Source organism: Cryptomeria japonica, chromosome 9 (genome assembly GCF_030272615.1).
Source record: "Cryptomeria japonica chromosome 9, Sugi_1.0, whole genome shotgun sequence".
Taxonomy (NCBI): domain Eukaryota; kingdom Viridiplantae; phylum Streptophyta; class Pinopsida; order Cupressales; family Cupressaceae; genus Cryptomeria; species Cryptomeria japonica.
In genome coordinates, this window is record NC_081413.1 from 534,985,276 (window position 1) to 535,008,787 (window position 23,512).

Below are 23,512 nucleotides of genomic sequence, written 5' to 3' on the forward strand. Positions count from 1 at the left end.
AATGCATGTTGGGACAAGTGGATGAAAGTTGGTTGTGGCATAGAAGATTAGGCCACATAAATTTTGATAATCTAGTTGCAATAAGAAAAAAAGACTATGTGAGAAATATTACACCCATCATCAAACCGGTAAGCACATTTTGTGATGAATGTGTGAAAGGAAAGAAAACTAAAGTGAGCTTCAAGACAAAAGAACACAACACCTCAAGACCACTTGAACTTGTACATATAGATCTATGTGGTCTTACTAGGACAAGAGCTCTTGCCGATGAAAGATATTTTATGCTCTTCATTGATGACTATTCAAGAATGACATGGGTTACTTTCCTACAAGATAAATCACAAGCATTTGACAGATTCAAGATCTTCAGGAAGATGGTAGAGAAGGAAAGTGGGTGCAAGTTGAAATGCCTAAGATCAAACTGGGGTGGAGAGTTCACATCAAATGAGTTTGAAGATTAATGTACAAGATATGGAATCAGAAGGCAATACTCAATCCCCAGGACACCACAACAAAATGGTTTGGTAGAAAGGAAGAACATGACAGTCAAGGAGATGGCCAGAACCATGTTAAAAGAGGCAAGTTTATCAAATATGTATTGGAAGGAAGCAGTTCATACTGCAACATATACCTTGAACCAAGTTTAACTAAGAACAAACATCAGAATGACACCTTATGAGTTGTGGCATGACCGGAAACCATCAGTCAAGTACTTCAAGGTATTTTGAAGCAAATGTTTTATCAAGAGAGATATGAATGGTTTAGGTAGTTTTGATTCCAGGAGTGATGAAGGGGTCTTCCTTGGTTACTCAACTAACATTAAGGCCTACACATGCTACAAAAAAAGACTAAGAAGAGTCATTGAGAGTGTGCATGTAATATTTGATGAGGATATGCATAAAGGAAGACAAGCACAAGTGAATCGGTATGATAATTTCGGTGATGAAGGTGAAGAAGCTCAGTCACACAATGAACCAGAAGAAGCATCCAATAAGGTCCCTAACCAGTATGTGCAGAAAAACTGCCCAGAAGAGAAGATTTTAGGTAACAAGAGTGATGGGGTGCAAACTAGAAGAAGACTTGCCCAGAATGATGAACAAGTCAATTTCTGCCTCATTACTGAAATGGAAGCTAGGACATTCAATGAGGCCAACAAAAGTCAGAAATGGAAGGATGCAATGGAAGAAGAGTGGCAACAGATTGAGAAAAACAAGACTTGGAAATTAGTCCCGAGACCGACAAACAAGAATATCATTGGTACCAAATGGGTCTACCGAAACAAGATGAATGAAGAAGGTAAAATTGTTAGGCACAAAGCTAGACTTATGTGCATGGGTTACTCTCAAGTAGAGGGCATTGATTTTGAAGAAATATTTGCACCAGTAGCTAGACTAGAAGCAATTAGGATGTTTCTAGATTTTTCTGCCTACAAGGGTTATAAGGTATATCAAATGGATGTAAAATATGCCTTCCTCAATGGAAATTTGGAAGAAGTGTACATAGAGCAACCATAAGGGTTTATGTTACATGATGATGAAACCTTTGTGTGCTGGTCGAAGAAAGCCCTGTATGGCTTAAAGAAGGCTCCTAGAGCATGGTATTCAAGGCTAGATAAGTAATTGAAGGAGAAAGGATTCAAAAAGAGGAGCACTGACAACAATATATACATGAAGAAGGATGCAAACCACATGATCATTGTGGTTGTGTATGTAGATGACATCATTTTTGGAGGCAGCAAAAACACTCTTTGCAAAGATTTTGCTGATTAGATGCAGTCAAAGTTTGAGATTTCAATGCTTAGAGAGTTGACAAACTTTATTGGTTTGCAAACATCATAACTAGATAAGGGAATTTTCATCTCACAAACCAAGTATGCAAAGGACATGCTAAAGAAGTTTCAAATGGAGGACTGCAAACCAGTGAGTACCCCCATGGTGATCAGAAGCAAACTAAGCAAGAATGATGAGTCACTGATAGTGGATCAGACCTTGTATAGATCCATGATAGGTAGTTTATTGTATCTTACTTCTTCTAGACCGAATATAGTGCAGACAGTGTGTATGGTGGCTAGATTTCAAGCAACACCTAAGCAGTCACATATGAATGAAATCAACATATTTTTTAGGTATTTGCAAGAGACACTCAATTATGGATTTTGGTACCCTAAACAAGGTGAATTCATTTTGGAAGCATATACCGATGCTAATTAGGCAGGTTGCATTGATGACCCGAAGAGCACAAGTGGTGGTGCATTCTTCCTAGGTGACCAGTTGGTCTCATGACATAGCAAGAAGCAAGATTTAGTCTCCCTATCCATTGCTAAGGTAAAATACATTTTTTCTACCATATGTTGTTCTCAAGTGCTTTGGATGAAGAAGAACCTCAAAGGCATACATGTGGATATCTCTAATCCTATTCCCATCCGGTGTGACAATTCAAGTGCCATCAACATATCAAAGAACCCAGTGATGCATTCAAGGACAAAGCATATAGCCATCAAGTATCATTTTCACAAAGAGAAGGTTGAAGGACAAGAAGTCATAATGGAATATGTTCCTACAAGAGAACAAGTGGCATACATCGTCACCAAACCATTATTGATAAGCACTTTTGAGTACTTAAGACACAACTTGGGAGTTGTGTCACCTGCCTCATGCACTTAAGTTTGGAAGGAGATCTATGGTTCAAGGGGAGTTTACTATAAAATCTCCTATCTCTTGGACCATATGCTAGACACAGGGGGAGATCAAGTGTTTATGATGCAGTACCGACATGCTTGAACTTTTGGGTGTACAAGAAGCACAAACTATAGAAGATGGAAATTGTTGTAGGAATACCCGAGAATTTTATGATTATGGGTATCTACTTTCCCACTTCGTAACACTCATAATAGTGTCACATTTGATTCTTATATGCTGTTGGTTGAGCAGATTGTGGCCCAAAGGGGAGAATACACTATAAAACTGGTGGAGAATGAATAAGATGGAAGGATGCCCCAACCTTTGTCATTGTTGTCAAAGGGGGAGAATGGTCAAATGGGTCAGATGAAGGAACAAAGTGTGTTGACATCAATGCCAAAGGGGGAGATTGTTGGCATTATGTTGTCATTGATATCAACCGGTATAGAATGGTCAATGGTAAGTAGGTAGTGGTGACCGGTATGGGTGAGGTAAGTAATGATGTCAACTAGTATGAAGGATGAGGTGTGTAAGTAGACAAGAAAGGTGTGTTACCGGTACACATGAAGTGCAACATCTACCAGTAAAGCAGGACCACCGACAAGCAAGAAAAGAAGAACAAAGAGATGATAACTCAATGATGAACCAATAGTACCAAACCGGTACTGAGAGGGGGGGGTGAATCAGTACAAAGAAAAATACAGTCCAAAACTGGTTTGACAGCAAATACTCCAAATGACTGGCAAGCGGTGATACTGGCTGGAACAGAGTGCAACCGATAAGACCCAGAATAGCTAAAACAATCATAAACCAGTCACTCACTGAGCTTTCCTCTTAGCTCAATACTATAGTACCATTACACCCTCATGCATGAACAGGTAAACTATCATCTGATCTTCACAATAGTTAGTTCAGTATGTTTTATAGACAGGCATAAAACACGAAACCATCATATGTTCAACAGGTAATAACAAAGCATCACAAGATAAAAGCATCACACATGACACACATATTTTTCACATGGAAACCCAACTGGGAAAAACCATGGTGGGGATGAATACCCACAATCTTCTTTTGAACTCTTTAGAAGTCCGCTCTGTTAGGAGCCTTGTTCGGTTAAAGACATTACAATAGGTTCTGCTAGGAACCGATCTTGTTAGGGATCACCCGGTTAAGGGATGGCTACAATACCCGGTTAAGGGTTAAATCTGGTTGGGGTCACCTTGTTAGAGGATTTCAAGAACTCAATAGCTAAAGGATCTCCAGAGCTCTATAGCTACCTAGAACTCATTAACTTCGAGTTACCCGGTTAAGGGATTTGAATCAAGCCGGTTAAAGATACCCTGTTAGGGGATTTGTATCAAGCCAGTTAAGGCTACCCTATTAAGGGATTTCACAACTGTTGAAGTGGTTAGAGATCAATAGGAATTACAATGATCTGGTAACAGCACTCAATGCTAATGCAGATCCATTTTGGCTCCTCTTCACCTTCTGCACATTCACTTTGCAGGTATCTCTTCTCTCCTTTGGTCTGGCAAGAATCACATATCACTTTCCTTGGATACACACTCACAACTTTTGCCAACAACCTTAGAAAGAAACACAACATTGTCCTTATAGGAAACACACAGGTCGGTAGCAAAAACCCTAAACCCTAAACCTGTTAGGTTAAGCAATTCAGGCGGTTCAATCCTGACCGTTGAATCATACTGCATTAAATGAAACAATCTTGAATTGATCTCAATACATTCTCCATCATCCATTATCTACCGATTTCATGGCGGCTGATAACCCATCACGCGTTATCACCGTTTGACAAACTTTGCACATTCCCAAGGTAAATAGGAGTAGTCTTCTTCATGCAAGATTCTTCACGCACACAGAGCTTACGTGGCAACTCGACCTATTCTCCATTATACTGTTAACTCATCACACAAAGATCACCGATTGAGTCACACAAGCTTGAGGTACTCCAACCAGAAATCCTAAAGTGGAAACTACCTACCAACCGGTAGTCACACAGTACTTCCATGTGCTAGTTCATCTTGAACAAATATACTGCTTCACTTTGGCATATATACCGGTTCATACATATGCCGGTTCACACATATGCCGATTCTCTCTTCTCACATATCACATATTGACATCAATGGCAACATACAATATCATTATGTCCTTATACCGGTTCACATAATGCCAATAAGGGATGTGATCACCTATAGACAAAGATAAGTATAATGCAACCATTAAATGGATTTAGTGGATGGACCAGCATGTTTGTTGGAAGGCCAAGTTCATCCATCGGCAAAGAAGAGATCAGCTGGTGTGAAGGTCCATCGGTGAGGATAGGTTATACCAGTAAGGTGAAGTTGAACTAGTAGTATGTCTTGGTTGGTGAAGGATGTCAAATTGACTATGCAGTCTGAGCATAGGTGGATGTCGACAATGATGATAGGTGGAAACCAGGTGGCAAGAAAACAAAGGTCAGTGAAGTGCTCATCCATGTAAAATTTGACAAGCAAGTCGATATTAATGAAGAATCCACATATCATGAGATGATGGAAGAATGTTGCATCTTGAGGGAGACGAGATGGCAAGGTGATTTAATTGACCTTGCAAGATGATCTAATCCTTGTACTCATTGGTTGAAGGAAACAACTGAGCCATTAAAGGCGATTGGCACAACAACACCAAAAAGCATGTTGCAGACATCCAAAAATAGAAAACACACATTGAAAGGCAAAAAGATTGTGGTATTGTTTGATGTGATGCAGATCACCATTCTAGAAAAGAAGATTAGATCAAACCTAAGAAAAATTGAGTTGGTGAAGTAAAACCCTAACACATCACTGTTTGAATGTTGCTTTTAGTGGGAACCCTCACACTTAAATATGTGAACTAGAGACTAAGATGGATTGATGCTAGATGCAAGCTATGAGAGAAAAGAGAGCATGAGAAAGAAGAAAGACTATCTTCCTAAGAGTTCTTTCACAGAGAGTGAGTGTGTGTGTTAGAAGACTGAACTAGTGAGAGGTTCTAATTGGTAGAGACAAAGTAACCAGCGAACTGTTATAGTCTTAACAGTCAAGAATACCGGTAGGTATTGAAAGGTTAGGAAGGCATACAAGTGTGTAGGGTGAGGTTCTGAGAAAGAGAAGAGAGGCAGAGAGCAACCGATAAGAGATTAGAGAGAGAAATATGATAACAGGCAGAAGAAGGACTAGTGAAAAAAAGGAAATTGATAACTGACAAACATCCATTGATTAGGTGTTGCAGAACTGATTTGCAAATAGGTGTTGTCATTGCATTAAATTTGTATTTCATCATATTACACCGAGTTGGTGCTTGGTGCAGGAGTTGGTGCTCCTTGGGTTGGTGCCCTAAATCATTGCAATCTATTGTTTGATTGTGAGGCTAGATTGGAGCAGTAGACTCTAGCAACATTTCTCACCGAGGTTTTTCCCATATTGGGTTGTCCTCGTAGATCTGGTGTTGTGGGTTATGCATTTGTGTGTTTGCCTTTTTTTATATCCACTCATATCTTACCAATTTGATTTCTTCATCTTTAGGTTGTTATCTGATACTCAAAGCTTGGTTCAAAGAGAAAATATTTTTTAGGAACCACTGATTCACCCCCCCCCCCCCTCTTAGTGGTACATTGTGTTGAACATAGATATGTTACTCGCCTACGAGGGGAAAGGGATATGACATGACATATGTTGCTCCCTACAAGGCTTGGACAAATGTACTTAGATATGATTCAACAGAGGGAGAGGGAAGATAAGGCAGGTCGGGAGGCAACCTATTACAGGGGATTATACCATGGGGTGGTACCAATAGACTAGAGAGCAGCACCGTACATTGAGAGTGTACGCTCCCATGAGACCCACAACCAAAATCCCACTTAAAGTTAACAAATAGGTGAATCGATGGGTTTCAAACCACTTAGGACAGGTTGAACATGGGGATCTCAAGGAGGAGGAGGAGGTGATGAGGAGAGGGTTGGGGAGATAGGCGGAGAGAGCTAGCTCCATTTTGATTTATGTGTTATTTTTACCCTTCGGGGCGATCGTTGTATCATGACTGACATATTCATTTTTGATATATATATACGATTTTGGTGATGATTATATATGTACTTTGTTATGGACATTATGATGGATATTACTTATTATTTTATGATGTGATGTATGGATGATGATTATAGATGTATTGTGTTGACCTATTTGTGATGCAGGATGGATGCTTATATATGTTTATGCTTGTGATGTGCTAATGCAATGTTGATGGATGCAAGATGGACACACGTGCATGTGTTTATGTTATGTTACTGGCTCTTTGATGGATGCAGGGTGATTGACTATGTGGATGCATATGTTTTTGAGATTTTATGATGCGTTTATATATGTATATTTATATGATGTGTTTGTTTTGAGATTTTTCAGATGATCTTGAGAATGCATAATGGATATGTAATGCAATGGATATGCCAATGTGATAACAAAAATGGATATGTTATGTAATGGACATGTAATGTAATTAGAAAAATGGATATGTAATGTAATGCAATGATAATAAAATGAACATATATACTTATAATGCAACAAAATTTGAAACCTAAATGATGGAACAAAATTTGGATGCAAACTAGGTGATAAAAATGCAACAAAATTTGAAATGCAATCTAAGTGATAAAAATTTGGGATCCAACCTAAATGATTAGCAAAAGTTGAGATGCAAGTTAAATGAATAAATTTTTTTGAGATGCAACCTAAATGATTACTGCAATAGATTAAAATGCACCTATACGAATAATGTAAAATTTATTTATCAATATGCCAATCATAATATAATTACCTTAAGTAGGATAAAAGAATGGGGAAGGGGGGGGAATTGAAGACTCCACAGGGCTAATAGATGGAGAGAATTTTGAGGATGGAAATGATGGGGGGAATTATGCACAAAAGATGTGGAGAGCCAATCTAGTTTGAGATTGCCCTAGGTAACCCACACCATTCATTATAGGAACCAGGATGCCTTGAGAAACCCAAGGCATGGACTGACTCACAAACAAGCAGGAATTCCCTACACACAGATATGCAAGTGTTGAAAAACACTGATACAAAGTTATGGGAACATGTAAGGAAACCCTCAAACACACAGATATCCCTTGTACATGACAAGGTAAGTGTTGATAAACACTAGTACCAGGTCGCTGATTCATACAAGAGCGATCCTATACATGCCATGCCATGAAACATGCCCCAGTATACACCCATCATAAACATACCTAGATATTGAGGATCCAGGCAGTCCTAGATAGGAGTATTCATAGGGCAAAAGATGCAAGTCAAAAATGAAAATACAAAAAAACAAAAAAGTCACCCATACATGACAACCTGTCATCTCTTGTCAAAAATAGGATTAGGATAAAAGATTAAACTGTCAAGTGAGGGATGGATTCATCCCAAGGGAAAAGGATAAGGTGGATGAAATTGACTACGCAATTGACCAGATAACCATGAGGACAGTCTTGTGAATGTAGGACTGATACCAGGACCTGATGAAGCTCACATGGAGGTACAAGCTCAAGAAGCAGGACAAAGCTCAGTTTGATGGAATAAAGCGTAGATTAATGGGTTTTATCCTTATTCACAATTCAAGTAAAGACTCATCATCATGCAAGTGATCATTGTGTGGAATGTGGCTGAATGGGCAAGTGAGGATATCTAATGGGTAGGCGATGACAAGCGAGTTGGACTTGATAGACAATGGATCCAAATTATTTACCTTGACCCCTGCATGCAGGTTTTCATCAAGGTACTTGCCCATAGCGCCACAGAGTGGTTTTCACTGATGGATGAATTGATTTTTCTTTACTTTTTTGCTTTTTTCTTTTTTTTTGTGTCACAAGGCGTCTATTTACCAGGTTTTCACCGGAGTGATGATCTTTTTTCATGATCTTTTTCTGATTTTTTTTCTTTTGTTTTGTTTTTGTTTTTGTTTTGTTTTGTTTTGTTTTGCTTTGTTTTTTGAATTTTTGAGATTTTAAGACAATTGGTGACCTTCTGAGGACTAGGCATAGATTCTCTTTAGGTGAATGATGTTCATTGGCTCATCCAAGGGATCTCCTTCAGGAGTAGCCAACTGATATGCCTCTGACCCATATTTCATTGTGATCACATAGGGTCCAAGCCAATTTGACTCAAACTTTCCTTTCTTTTCTCTTTCTTGAAGGTTTCTTTGTTTTTCCATAAGGACAAGATCATTAACTTCAAATTCTCAGGTTATAACTTTCTCATAGTAACTCAAGCATAGGTGATTCTGATATACCTTAAGATGATTTAAGGCCTTGAGGTACCTTTCGTCCAGCAAAACTAGCTCTTTCAACATAGCAACTCTATATTCCTCATCTGGGAGGATGTTCTGCAATGACACCCTTAGGGAGGGGATCTCAATCTCAAGAGGAAGGACAACTTCAAAGCCAATGACAAGGGAATATGGAGTGGTGCATGTGGTTGTGTGGATGGAAGTGTGGTAAGCCCACTAATGAATACTAAGAGTGGGGGCGAATTAGTATGCCAAAAATCTTTACACTAAAACACTTACATAGTCTAAAGATAAACCGGTAAAGCAGTCTGACAATCAAACCATTTATCACACATACAAACCAAAATGCGAATAAAACATTCACCCACAAAAGCAATACAACCATAACACAAGATATTTGATGTGGAAACCCAACTGGGAAAAACCATGGTGAGATGGAACTCACAAGTCACTATCTGCAGAATAGAAACCAAACTAGTTAAGGTCAGACCGGTTAAGGTCTTACAATGTTCTTCACCAGAACAGATCCTGTTAGGAATCTCAATCTCTATTAGGAGATAAGTCCGATTAAAGACTACCTTGTTAGAGGATTTTAGATTCACATGTGTGAACCACCTTGTTAGAGGATTTTACAAAGGCTTTGAGGCCTACCCGGTTAAGGGCTACAGACTTGTCAAAGATGTGAGTAATCAACAAGTGTTTGATCTATCTACTAGCACAAATTGCTTGGTTAGATCCATTATTGCTCACAGCTAATGCCTTCTAGCATTACTTTAGTCTCATCTATCTCTCTCTCAGTTACAACTTGATCTTCTCTCATAAGATCGCTCTGCACTTCCACCTTAAACTCTAGCTCAACATAAACCCTATTCGCAACTTCTTCAACAACTCAAAAACCCTAGACATGATGTCCTTTTAAAGGAATCTGATTTCATGTCAGTCCAATAGGATTATATTACAATTTCCTAGGTTCGGTGAATCTAGGCATACTCAGTAACACGACACAAGAATCACCGTCAATGTGTCGGCACCGTCAAACAATCGGTGGATTGGTAACTCATCACAAAATGCCGGTTGGTAACTCATCACAGAGTATTACTGGTTCATACAAAATGCCGGTTGCCGGTTTGACAAAAATGAAGACTAGTAAGAATGTGTTGTGCTGCTTTGCTTCCTTGTATCGCTTGTGATCTGTGAACCACTTGGGGTCGACATGCCTCTTCAGATCGGGAAACACATTATGCAAAATCACTACTAGTCTAAAGACTAGAATACAACATACCGGTTGGAACAAATACCGGTTGAGCATGAGCTCATACATATAAAGGGGATCTCAATACAAGTGTGTGTCCATCAACAACAATCACAACATAAACATCAAAAATGCCAACAATCTCCCCCTTTGGCATTGATGGCAACACTTAGGAAAATAAAATTTTGACATCTAAGTGTTTTACAACAAAAACTTGCCATTAACAAAATTGCTCCCCCTAAGCATATAAACTATCCCTTAATCAACAGAGTGTATAGCAATTTTGCATTCAGAGCATAATCATCAGAGCATATAGCATATATCACAACATATATCAAAATTTCAAAAATTTTAAGACCATCAAAATTTTAACAACCATATACTTCTCCCCCTTTGCCAACAATGACAAAGTACCGCTGCAAAAACCTATTTCCATATATATATATATAAAAGTTTATGACAATAATGAATAATACTCATCAAAAACTACTTTGTAGTCCTGCAAAAATTGTTTCATGGAGAGAGACCAGGACTCAAGTAGGGAGGTTGCCACTTCCTTCTCTATCTGCATTTGTGATACATGTTCCTCCATGGCATCTATTGTGCTCAGTTCTTGGGTGACTGTTAGTGCATCCAGGTTCAGATAGCATTTCTGGAGAATTTGCAGTCGTGGAAGTAATACTAGCTGAAGTTCTTGCAAATCCCTAGACCTTGTGTTGATCTCTTGCTCCATCTTGGCTGTCTGGATCTAGAACCGGTAAACGGTTTGCCCATATGCTGCAAAGGAGTCGTAAGGAGTCTTGAATGTGCTTAAGTAGGACTACAAGTCCATTTGAAGCTGTTGCTTCTTGGCTAGCACATCATCACAGAATAGATGAGGTTGATAGATTTTGTTGAGTAGCAAGTTTCCCTCATCCAAAGCACTCCTTATGTCCTTTTGATCCTTTGACAGTTCAGTCCTAAGCTCATTCAGTTTCTTCACCAAAGCAACATTAAGAGCCTTTTGGTGCTCTTTCTTTACATTGGCCTCAACTGCTTCTTCTAGGCTCTGCACCTGATCATCCACTACAGTACATAGAAGTTTGAGTTGTGCTAGTGATGAATCAGTGTCAGGAAGATTAGTACCAGGGATTAAACCGGTAAGTGTGTCTACAGCTGCCTGAATGATGTCTTGTTCCTTTTTCCTATGAATGATCTCAAGTTGCTCTTGAGAAACCTTGATGCTCTACATAAGCTTCGACTCGCTTGTAGATTGGAGATCAATAGGACTAGAAAGATCAACCGGTGAGGGTTGACTTTCGGTTGCCTTCAGAGTCTCCAACTGAGAGATTTTTGCCGCTTCACGTTTCTTGGCTTCTTCAGCTTTCTTCTTTTCCACTTCTCTTCTCTTCTCTTCTTCCTTGTCTTCTTCTACCTTTTTCCTCTCCTCTGCTCTCCTCTTCTACTCTTCCTTTTCTTCTTCTTCCCTCTTCTTCTCTTCCTCTTTCTTTTTCTTCTTTTCTTCCTCTTCCTTCTTCTTTTCTTCCTCTTCCTTCTTCCTCTTTTCTTCTTCTTCCTTCTTCTTCTTTGCTTCCTTGTCCTCTTCTTCTTTCTTCTTCCTTTCTTCTTCTTGCTTCTTCTTCTCTTCATCTTTTCTTTTCTCCTCTTCCTCTTTTCTCTTCTCTTCCTCCTTTTTCTGTTTCTCATCTTCATCCTTCTTCTGTTTCTCTTCTTCCTTGTCTTTTGCTGCTTGTTGTGTGTCTACAACTTGTTCACCACCCTGATCGACCTGCTGCCCCTATTTCGATTGGTTCCTCCACCAGGTTTCCTTCCTCATCAAAAACTTCATCCGGTTTGGAAATAACGGGTTCCTTTTCCACTTGGAGGTTGGCCATTCGAGCTTTGTGTGAGCTGATAGCATGGGCCATATGTTGATGTGTATCCTTTTCTACATCATCAACTCTCCCTTCCAACAACCAGAGTCTTCTTCTCCTTGTGAAGAAGAGACCTTTATTTTGATCTAATACATCAAATAATTCTGAATTTGAGAGTTTGGGGAAGTAATGTGCAAAAACTTTCTCCCTAATCTCTTGTTCCTTTTTAATGGCAATGCACCATTTGTTATCCAATGCTTTAAACAATGAATCCGGTGTCTGAGATTTAATCTCTGATGGTGACCGATCATTTTTGCATAAATAAAGAATGATTTCCTGCAGTACTTCATCTTTTTCTTCACTATTGAAATCATCATAATAATCAATTAAATCATGAAGTAACTTTCTCCTAATATTCTTTACTTTTCTTTGACAATGTGTCAAAGGTTTGTAAGAGGAGATATCTATATTTACTGGTGCGGATGTTGCCGGTTCATTCTTCTTCACCTTCTTGGTCTGTCTAGCCTTCTTTAGTTGTTCATCAGACTCAGTTTCTTTGGAGTCCAGTTTATTTGCCTTAGTCTTCCTCTTTCTTTCGAAGACTTTTGCCGGTGTTACCTCTGATTTCTTCTTTGTTGATGACCACTTGGTCACTCTTGGAGTCTCAGTGGTAGTTGGTGCTGATGTCGCAGGCACTGCCTTAGCTTTCTTGGCTACCGGTTCTTTTCCCTTCTTCACCGATGGTTCTTCAACCGGTGCGATCCTCTCCAAGTAGGATCTGGTTTGATTCACCTTTGGATCAAGAGGCGAGGCAATAAGGGTTGAAGCATACCCTTCCAGCATGTCAAACATGACCTCATAGCCCATAGGCTCCACTTCCTCCATTCTAGGCTCAACAGCCTCCATTAGACATTTGGCCACCTAAATAGTGAAACAGATGTCATCTTCATACTTCTTCACTATGTCTTTTGAGATTCACATCCTCTAACTCATCTTTCTTCTGAACTCATGAAAGTATTTGTTCAGTATCTCAGGGTAGCCGGTTCCAATGGCTTGCACACTTTCCTTTATCTGCTTGGTTACCGGTTGGTCAGGGGACCACTGGACATCTCCTACACCCGAAAAGTAGCCTTGGAAATAGAAAAACAACCCTACTAGTAGTTGTCCAAACTTAAATTTCAGTGAATTGTCCTTTTTGATTTCCTTAAGGTTTGATAGGAGTTGCCTATGCATGTCGGTGCATAAGTCAAATGATTTATTCTCTATAATCATCCGATAAGTGGCATTTACTGTTGTAGCAGATACAGAATTAATCCTGCTGGCTGAGAATGTTCTGTAGCCTATCACCATGTAGGCATATTTTACCAGTTCATCTTTGATAGGATTAACTGTCATACCTCGTGAATCACTTGTCGAACTAGTGAGCTTGGTCATTTCCATTTTGCTTACCGTTCTCAGGGCTGGCACTTCCCCTGTGTTGCAGAAACCGGTGACTGCATGAATTGCCTCAGGCGTGATATCATGTGTTCTCTCTAGGTACATCTTGTCACCATGGACTCTGCTCAAGATGATTCTGATGTGATCCTCTGTGAAATCTTCCAGAAAATACACCGCATTATGGAGTTTCTTCTTCTCTAAGATACTGAACTCCGGTTTGATCCTTTTGTCCTTTCCGCAAAATAGACCTAATTGAGTATGAATGGCTAAGGACCCTAGGTCTTCTATCTTGCAATCAATATAGTCTAAAATTCCTTCTTCGACTATGACTCCAGCTGAAACTTGTCACAAAGCATTATACTTGGACTTCCTCTAAATGAAATTTTTTGACTTAATGGATGTTCTTGAACTGGTATGAGATGCGGAAGCCATTGAAGAGTATTTCAAGAACACGAAAAATACCTTTCAAACACGAATTTAGGGCTACCTAATTCTTCTCTACTTCGCTCTCCATTGGATGCCAAATCTCTGCTTTGAGTTCTCCTCTACCGCTTGCAAACTATATTTGAATCTCTTTCAAAGCTCTCCAATTTCTCAAAATTTAAGCTCAAATAGCCTTTTCTTCGCTTTGCACTTGAAAACTTTTCTTCGCTCGAAAACAAATAGTGAGAAATGATTTGAAAAATGCATTTATACATGTCTCTCACCTACCATCATTAATGCTCCTATATTAGGGCATAAACCCTAATTTGCCTCTTTACTATTTCTGGTCTTCTGCCAAGCGACAGGTGTAGCATACCGGTTAAGGTCTCTTATCAGTGTTAACCGGGGGTTCGAAAGCATTTTGCCGTTTGCTCCCCCTAAGCCTTTGAGGCTTAGTTTGCCGATTCTGATATTTTCACACTAGGTGCAGAAACCAGTTCCTCCTCCAATTATACTGGTTTCTTCTTCCATATTTTCTTCATGTCTTCTTGAACTTTTTCAACATCTATTTCTCCTACCTGAGTAATTGGTATATCATCAGATATACTTTTTCTGCTTCTGTAAAATCTTGCAATGTGACCCAGTTTGTTGCAATGATAGAAAACAAGTCCAGGTGCTCTCCAAGGTCCATTGTACATGTTTCCATTCTTCCTTCTGCATGTTGCAGCAGTGTGACCATGACCATGACAGATCATACAACTTTCTCTCCATCCAGTTGTCGCTTGATGACCACCACTTCTTGACTGATGATTGAAGACATTAAACTGGTTGTGGTTCTGGTTCATAAAAGATTCAGGACCAGTTCCTTTGGTCCTCTGAGGATATCTTCCAGTGTTATCCATTACAGGCCTGCATTCAAATGCTCTATGCCCAAACTTTTTGCATGCATAACAATGACCATTGAACTTATTGGATCTAGGTACATTGTTGATAAAATAAGGAAAATTATTGTAGGCTTTGCTCCTACATACATTGGCAGTGTGTCCTTCTTTAAGACAGTTAAAGCAAACAAGTTTGAATTTTTGCTTACCTTTTCCTTTGAGTGTTAGTTTCTTTTTTGATGCTTCAGCATTTGTTCTTGAGGATTCTCCTTCCTCATGTCTAGAAAAACCAAGACCATTGGTATTCTTTGCCAATCTAGATGACTCAAGCTTTTGCTCTAGCCTGACTGTACTTTTGCCAAACTTAGCTAGTATTTCCTTTGATTCAAAGAGTTCTTTAGAGATAGCAGTGTTTGTCTCCATAAGACTTGCATTTTTCGAGATGGCAATGTTCAGTTCTCCTTGCATGTCTTCTTTTTCCATTCTACTCTCATGAAGGCGAGCAGTTAGTGCACTAATCTCATGTTTCAACTTGGAGATCTCATGATCTCTGTCTTTTATCGGATCTTCAGCTTTTCTCCGGTTCTCAAGCTCTTGGCTAAACCAAATAGTCAGTCCTTCCAACTCCTTTCTCAAATTGGAGTTTGAATCATTCAGCTTATTCACTTCAGCAATCATAGCTTCCATGTTAGCTTCATCTTCAGAACTACTTTCAGATAGTTCCATCAGCCTCTCTGCATGTTCTCTTCTTTTTGCTTGAGATGCCTTGTATTTGACCATAAGATCATCATAGGCTTGCTCAGACTTAGTGAGCCATTGAGTAAGTTCCCTGAATGTGTATTCCCCCATATCTCTTTCCAAGTGGTTAAACTTATAGAAAGGTTGGCTCTAATACCAATTGATGAATACTAAGAGGGGGGGATGAATTAGTATGCCAAAAATATTTGCACTAAAACACTTACATAGTCTAAAGATAAACCGGTAAAGTAGTCTGACAATCAAACTGGTTATCACACATACAAACCAAAATGCGAATAAAACATTCACCCACAAAAGCAATACAACCATAACACAAGATATTTGACATGGAAACCCAACTAGGAAAAACCATGGTGAGATGGAACTCACAAGTCACTATCTACAGAATAGAAACCAGACCGGTTAAAGTCAGACCGGTTAAGGTCTTACAATGTTCTTCACTAGAATAGATCCTATTAGGAATCTCAATCTCTATTAGGAGATAAGTCCGATTAAAGACTACCTTGTTAGAGGATTTTAGATTCACATGTGTGAACCACCTTGTTAGAGGATTTTACAAAGGCTTTAAGGCCTACCCGGTTAAGGGCTACAAACTTGTCAAAGATGTGACTAATCAACAAGTGTTTGATCTATCTACTAGCACAAATTGCTTGGTTAGATCCAGTATTGCTCACAGCTAATTCCTTCCAGCATTACTTCAGTCTCCTCTATCTCTCTCTCAGTTACAACTCGATCTTCTCTCATAAGATCGCTCTGCACTTCCACCTTAAACTCTAGCTCAACATAAACCCTATTCGCAACTTCTTCAAAACTCAAAAACCCTAGACATGATGTCCTTTTAAAGGAATCTGATTTCATGTCAGTCCAATAGGATTATATTACAATTTCATAGGTTCATTGAATCTAGACATACTCAGTAACATGACACAAGAATCACCGTCAATGTGTCGGCACCGTCAAACAATCAGTGGATTAGTAACTCATCACAAAATGCTAGTTGGTAACTCATCACAGAGTATTACCGGTTCATACAAAATGCAGGTTGCCGGTTTGACAAAAATGAAGACTGGTAAGAATGTGTTGTGCCACTTTGCTTCCTTGTACTACTTGTGATCTGTGAACCGCTTGGTGTCGACATGCCGCTTCAGACCGGGAAACATATTCTGCAAAATCACTACTAGTCTAAAGACTAAAATACAACATACTAGTTGGAAAAAATATCGGTTGAGCATGATCTCATACATATAAAGGGGATCTCAATACAAGTGTGTGTCCATCAATGACAATCACAACATAAACATAAAAAATGCCAACACCCACAAAGTAGGATGGAGGTGGAGGTGCCAATCACGGCCAACTTCATTGACTGTCTTTTTGAGAATTTTGATTAAGGTCTTATTAGAAGCCTCAGCTTGGCCATTACCTTGCAGATAATAGGCGTTGGAGAAGGGACATTGGATATCAAACTTTTGACATAGCTCTTTAACATCCTAATTTTAAAAAGGTTTGCCATTATCTATGATGATAACTTTGAGGATCCCATATCGACACATTAAATAATTCTGAATGAATTTAGAGATCTTCTTACCAGTGGTGAAGGTAAGAGGAATAGCCTCCACCCACTTGGTGAATTAATCAGTGGCAGTGATGATGAATTTATGGCCATTAGAGGATGTCGGGTGAATTTTCCCAATGAGATTGAGCCCCCACTGTGAGAAGGGCCAGGGTGTAATAAAAGGCTGCAGATCTTGTGATGGAGTATGGATATTTTCACCATGTTTCTGACAAGGGATACATTTCTTGACATAATTATATTCATCTACTTCCATTGTAGCCTAGTAGTATCATGTTCGCAAGAGCTTCTTAGCCAAAGTGAGACCACTTGAGTGTGCCCCATAGATATCTTTGTGCACTTCACGTAGTGCCCATTTAGCTTTTGTTTGTCTAAACACCTTAGGAGGGAACCTTCGAAATGCCTTCTAAATAGGGTGTCTCCAAGGATAGTATAATGGGAACATCGACGGATAAAGGTTTGTTGTTGGATTTTGGTGAGGTGTGGGGGAATGGTGTTATCTCTTAGGTAAGTGAAGGTCTCTTGATACTAGGGGGATTTGGGACCAATGAGTACACACACCATTTCAGACTCTAGTAAATCATATGCTAGTATGAAGAGTTGCTCAACCAAAAACTCACATTTTTTACTATGTGTCGGCATCTAAAGGAGGGAGCCAATAGTGGACATTGCATCTACATCTCTGTTGTTGGTAGAAGGAATCTGATCAAATTTGATTGATGTAAAACATTGCTTAAGGTCTTTAACCATACTATGATAAGGAATAAGCTTATCATATTTTGTTTGATACTCATCATTGACTTGTTTAATGACAAGTTGGGAATCACCATAGGCATGTAATTCCAATATATTCCATTGGATAGCTAGGCGTAGGCCAGTGATTAGTGCCTCATATTCTGCAATGTTGTTGGTGCATGAAAATGCTATCTTGTATGATTTAGGGATGCAATCTCCTTGGGGTGTGATCAATAGTATTCTTGCCCCCGATGCGTTCTGGGTGCAAGAACCATCAAAGTATAACTACCATGTAGAGGATGTAGTGACAGTAATTATGAATTCATCCAAAAATTATGTGAGGATCGGGTGATCACCTAGAAGTGGGGCATCGGCCAGTTGATCCGCCATTACTTGTCCTTTGATTGATTTTTTATCCACATATTCGATGTCAAATTTACTTAACAACATGACCCATTTAGCAGTTTTGCTAGTGAGAGAAGCCTTTGACAAGAGGTACTTGAGAGGGTGGATCTTAGCAATCAATTTTGTTTTATTGTTAAGCATGTAGTGTCGAACCTTTTGTGTGCTAAAGAGAATTTCTAAGAATTCTCTTTCAATAGGGGTATAATTGAGCTCATATCCTACTAATGTGCGACTGATATAGTATATAGAATGCTCCTTTCCCTGATCATTTGTATTTGCTAATAATTCCCCCAAGACCAATGCAGTAGCAAATATGTACAAAAGAAGTGGCTTCCCTGGAATAGGAGGCATAAGAAGTGGAGGTGATGCAAGATATTCTTTAAGTTTCTCAAAATCCTTTTGACACAGGCAATCCCATTTGAATTTGGCATCCTTACATAATAGGTAAGAAAATGGGTGACATTTATCTGCAAGTTGTGAAATGAAGTGTCTGATAGATTAGAGCTTTCCTTGGAGACTACGTAGTTGTCTAAGGGAGTTTGGGGGAGGCATGTCCATGATAGCTTTCACCTTTGTAGGATCAACCACTATAACTCTATGTGAAACAAAGAAGCCTAACAATTTCCCCGATGTGACACCAAAGACGCATTTCTTGGGATTGAGGCATAGTTTGTATTTTTCCAACCTCTGAAATATTTTCCTTAGGATAGGGATGTGCTCATGTCTTATTTTGGATTTTCCTAGAAGATCATCCACATAATCCTCCATGATTTTGTGCAAAAGGTCATAAAAAATTGTTGTCATTGCTTGTTGATATGTAGCTCTGACATTCTTGAGACCAAAAGGTATGACCTGGTAACAAAAGGTGCCCCATGGTGTTGTCAATGTTGTTTTGTGTTGGTCTTCTTCTACGATCCCGATCTGATTGTATCTAGAAAATCCATCCATAAGTGATAATATTTCATGTCCTGTTGTAAGGTCTACAATCATGTCTATGTTGGGGAGTGGGAAATCATCCTTAGGGAAAGCTTTATTCATATCCCAGAAACCCGTGCAAATGAGGATGCCCCCAATAGCTTTGCCAACAAGTACACTATTGGATACCCACTCAGGATAGTCTATCAATTTTAGGAATCTAGCATTCAACATCTTTTGAAGTTCTTCCTTGATGAGGAGTGCAATGTGTGGATGCATCTTGTGTAACTTTTGCTTTACTGGTTTTGCATTTGGATGAACAACAAGATTGTGAACTACCAAGTCGAGATCTAGGCCTGGCATGTCAGCATATGACCAGGAAAAATTGATCTTCATTTCTATGAGAAATTTGAAAAATTATTTTCTCTCTTGATTCATCAAGGACTTGGCAATGAGCACGTTATTTGGAGTGTCTTCGGTGCCCATATTGATACTGTATGTTTCCTCTATCATTAAAGTTGACATGTCCTGCTGAGGAGGAACAATGGTAAGGAGGTCAAGTCCATCTTCAAGTGCTTGATCCAGGTTTTCACTTTCGGATACACCCTTTGTTTTTACTCTTTTCTCATCCAAAGGTGCCTTAGAGAGGTTTTCACGTAGGGAATCATGATTTTTCTTTTTATTATCTTTTTTTGCGAGTAAGGGTATTGACCTGACTGCCAAAGTATCATTTTTCATGTAATTGAATCCCATGACGTTTGTTGTAGTCTTCTAAATTGTGCATAGTCAAGAGATTCATGAAAGCATTGTCATTGGTGCATATGGCTAAAGCAGGTTTATCTCATTGGTCCCAATCTATAAGCTTAGGATGAATGAGTCCCAGTTCATGCGGGGTGGAAGGTGTTAGACAATTCAAATAGCCAGAAGACAATTGAGAGGAGGGGGGTGAATCAGTTGTCATAGATTACCAGAACCATTAGCAATTTAAAATTTAATATCAGAACCCAAAACATTAATACCGGAATAGTAGATAAACCAATTAAGCTTAAACAATAATCACAGAATAAATACCACCCACATGACACCAAGATTTGTATGTGGAAAACCTGGTAAATGGGAAAACCACTATGGTAAGTATGTGAATTACAATTGAGGGGCGTGCACTTGTAGGAAGGCCAACAACCTAGAGTGCACTGCTCATCACAAAAGAAGCCTCACTGACTACATAGAAATCCATACTACAATCTGGAGAAGTGTTGAACTGAAAAAGATAACATCTCCTATGCTTGAGTACAGTTTTGGTTAAGCTCAATACTAGAGGACTAAATCCTCTTACATAAACCCAATTTGATCTCCAATGTTTGACCAACTCCTCTGCCTGAATGATATTACATTATTCGCACATTACATTCCTTGACCATGACCTCTATCAATAACCATGATGATCTACAATGAGATCTTACATCTATTTATACAAAACCCTTGACCATAAACAATCAGGTCGGCCACCAAATGATAAACCAATTACATAATTACAAACCATGTCAGCCTTAGGCCAAACAAATAATATCAACACATAATATATCCCAGAAATATATCAATAGGTCCTAACCACACGTTACATTAAAGTTGGTCCATAACCTAGATCGACTGGGACCAAGTATAGGTCCACACAACACAACAATGATCTCCATCCACCAAGTCTTGAACATGATCACCGACAACATTCTGAAACTCCATCAGGAGTTGCACTAACACCACTTATGCAATTCATCAATTATCTCCATCAAAAGATCTGCTGGTGAAACCCTCATCGAAACCAGAAACCAAGCTTCTAAGCAAGTAGGATAGCATCCGAGACCAAAACCAACTGACCAAATATGAGCATGAGTAACATGAACAAGCCAATTCCATCACCAAACTATACCGGAGCCTACCAGATCATGCCAGATCCAAGTTAATTAGAAACCACTCAACCTACCAAGATCAGAAGGGTGTCGATAAAGCATCCAAATATCTAGTGTTGGCATCAATGACAAAACATCAATGAAACACATAATCAAGTCCACCAAATGGCCAACAGAAGGGATTATGGGGGTTATGGTGTTGACGTGGGTTTCAAAGAAGATGCCAGCTTCGTATTTAAAAGGCATTTCATGGAACTCCTCTTCATTAGAGTCTTCAACATCCAAAGAAGGACTTGAAGGGGCACCAATGATAGTGATCTTAGGCACTCGAGTATAACCCAAGCCCCTGTTATACTTGTATGAGATGGGATTTATTGGTGATTTTATTCCTTTCTCTTCTAACCCTAGGTCATGTCATTTATAACCCATCTTCTTCACTATGGCTAACTCTTTTGGATACATCTTCTTAGGTATTTTTGTTGGATCTTCATCTTCTTCCCAGTACAACCATGAAGAATCATCTGTCTCTAGAATTTCCTCATCAAATGGACCCCATTGTTTGAAGGTAGTTTCCTTGCATTGTATAACATGTTTATGATCTTTTTAAATTTTTTTGGGCTTACCAAATGACTTGGGAGACAAGGGGAGATTGCATATTAATAAGACATCCTCAAGTTTGTATTCTCCACAATCATTGTCTAGGATCTTGACTTTGGGCTCTGTTTGAGATGAGGTGGAGGTGACTTTAGATGTATCAGATGGGGGAGTTGGAGAGGGTCTATTTAATGGGAAATGATATGGATGCTTCCCCTCTAATAGCTTGCAGTATTGAAAGGGTTGTGGATCACCTTTGATAGTGATCTCTCTACCATTGAAGGGGAATTTTATGCATTGATGATAAGTGGAAGGAACGGCTTCAAGGGACTGAATCCATAGGCGTCTGAGGAGAATGTTATAGGGGAGATCAAGATTCAGGACTTGGCAAGGGGTCTCAATTGTAACAGGCCACACTTGAAGAGGCAAAGTGAGCATTCTTTTATAAACCCTTTCTGCATCATCATAGGCTTTGATTGTGATTCTTCTTGATGAATCAACCTAGTTCTCAAAAAGCCCCAATTAGTTTATTAACTTGTATGTACAAAGATTGAGCCCAGATCCACCGTCTATCAAGATATGTTTAATCTTGTGTTTCTGGATAAGGGCTTCAATATGAAATGGTTTGTTATGGTCCTCATCTGTGGGAGCATCATTAGAAGTGAAAACAAGGTGTTGTTGGGCAGTGAGATTTCCAATGAGGGCTTGGAATTGGGAAAAATTGATGTTGTCAAGGACAAGTGACTCAAGGAGGGCTTGTACCAAAATATCCTTTTGGACAAGGGAGGTCTTGAGGAGCTCTAGGATGGATATTTGTGCGGGGGTCTTCCCAAGATGATCAAGGAGATCATATCGGCAGGTGGATGACATGGGGGCGGGTTCGGTGGAGGAGGGAATCCTTGGATAGTTACTCTCCCTCGGGGGGTAGTTACATTGCCGTCATTATGAGAGTGGGAAGCAGAAGGTTTAGTGCCTTGAATGACTATCTTGGCAGGGTTAGGTGTGCTTGTTGGTTGAGACAGGGCGGGATCACCTTGGATAGTGATCCTAGGTCTGCTTTGGGAAGGGGGAGGGTTAGCTCCGTGGATAGTGATGACATTGACATGGTTATTTGTAGGCTCAATGTGACCCACTAAAAAGTCAAATACCATTATATGATCAAGGTGTAATCGTATTTTACGATATTAGATGATAAGCCCTTGCCTTTGTCATGCTTCGAGAAAGGTTCTTGGTACATCTTCAGTTTGTCATTGTTATTACTAGGTTTTGTTGTTGCTACTTCAATATCACCCTTATGAATGAGGTCTTGTATATATATATATTCAGCTTCACACACTTTCGTGTATCATGCCCATTAATACAATGATATTTTTAGACACCTAAAATTAATTAAATCAATATTTAATCAATTTAAGCCTATCAATATAATTAATTGATTTGATTGTGTTATCCTTATTCCTCTTAGTGTTAATTAAATCTGATTTAAATTAATCCTATCACTATTGTCCAATAATTAATTTATCAAATAAATTAATTATTTCCCTATTCTTCTAAAGTCCCTCCAATAATTATTTCTTCTAAACCCACTCAATTAATTAATTTTAATTAATTAACCTAGTCATGTGATTCCTACAAATAACTTTTCCTAATCCCTACTTAGCCTAATTAATTCCTCTAGAATCTCTCATAATCCCACTTATCATTATTCTCCAATTTTAAATTCCCACTCATGTCACATCAATCATTGAGCCTCTCAAAGAAATTCAAATT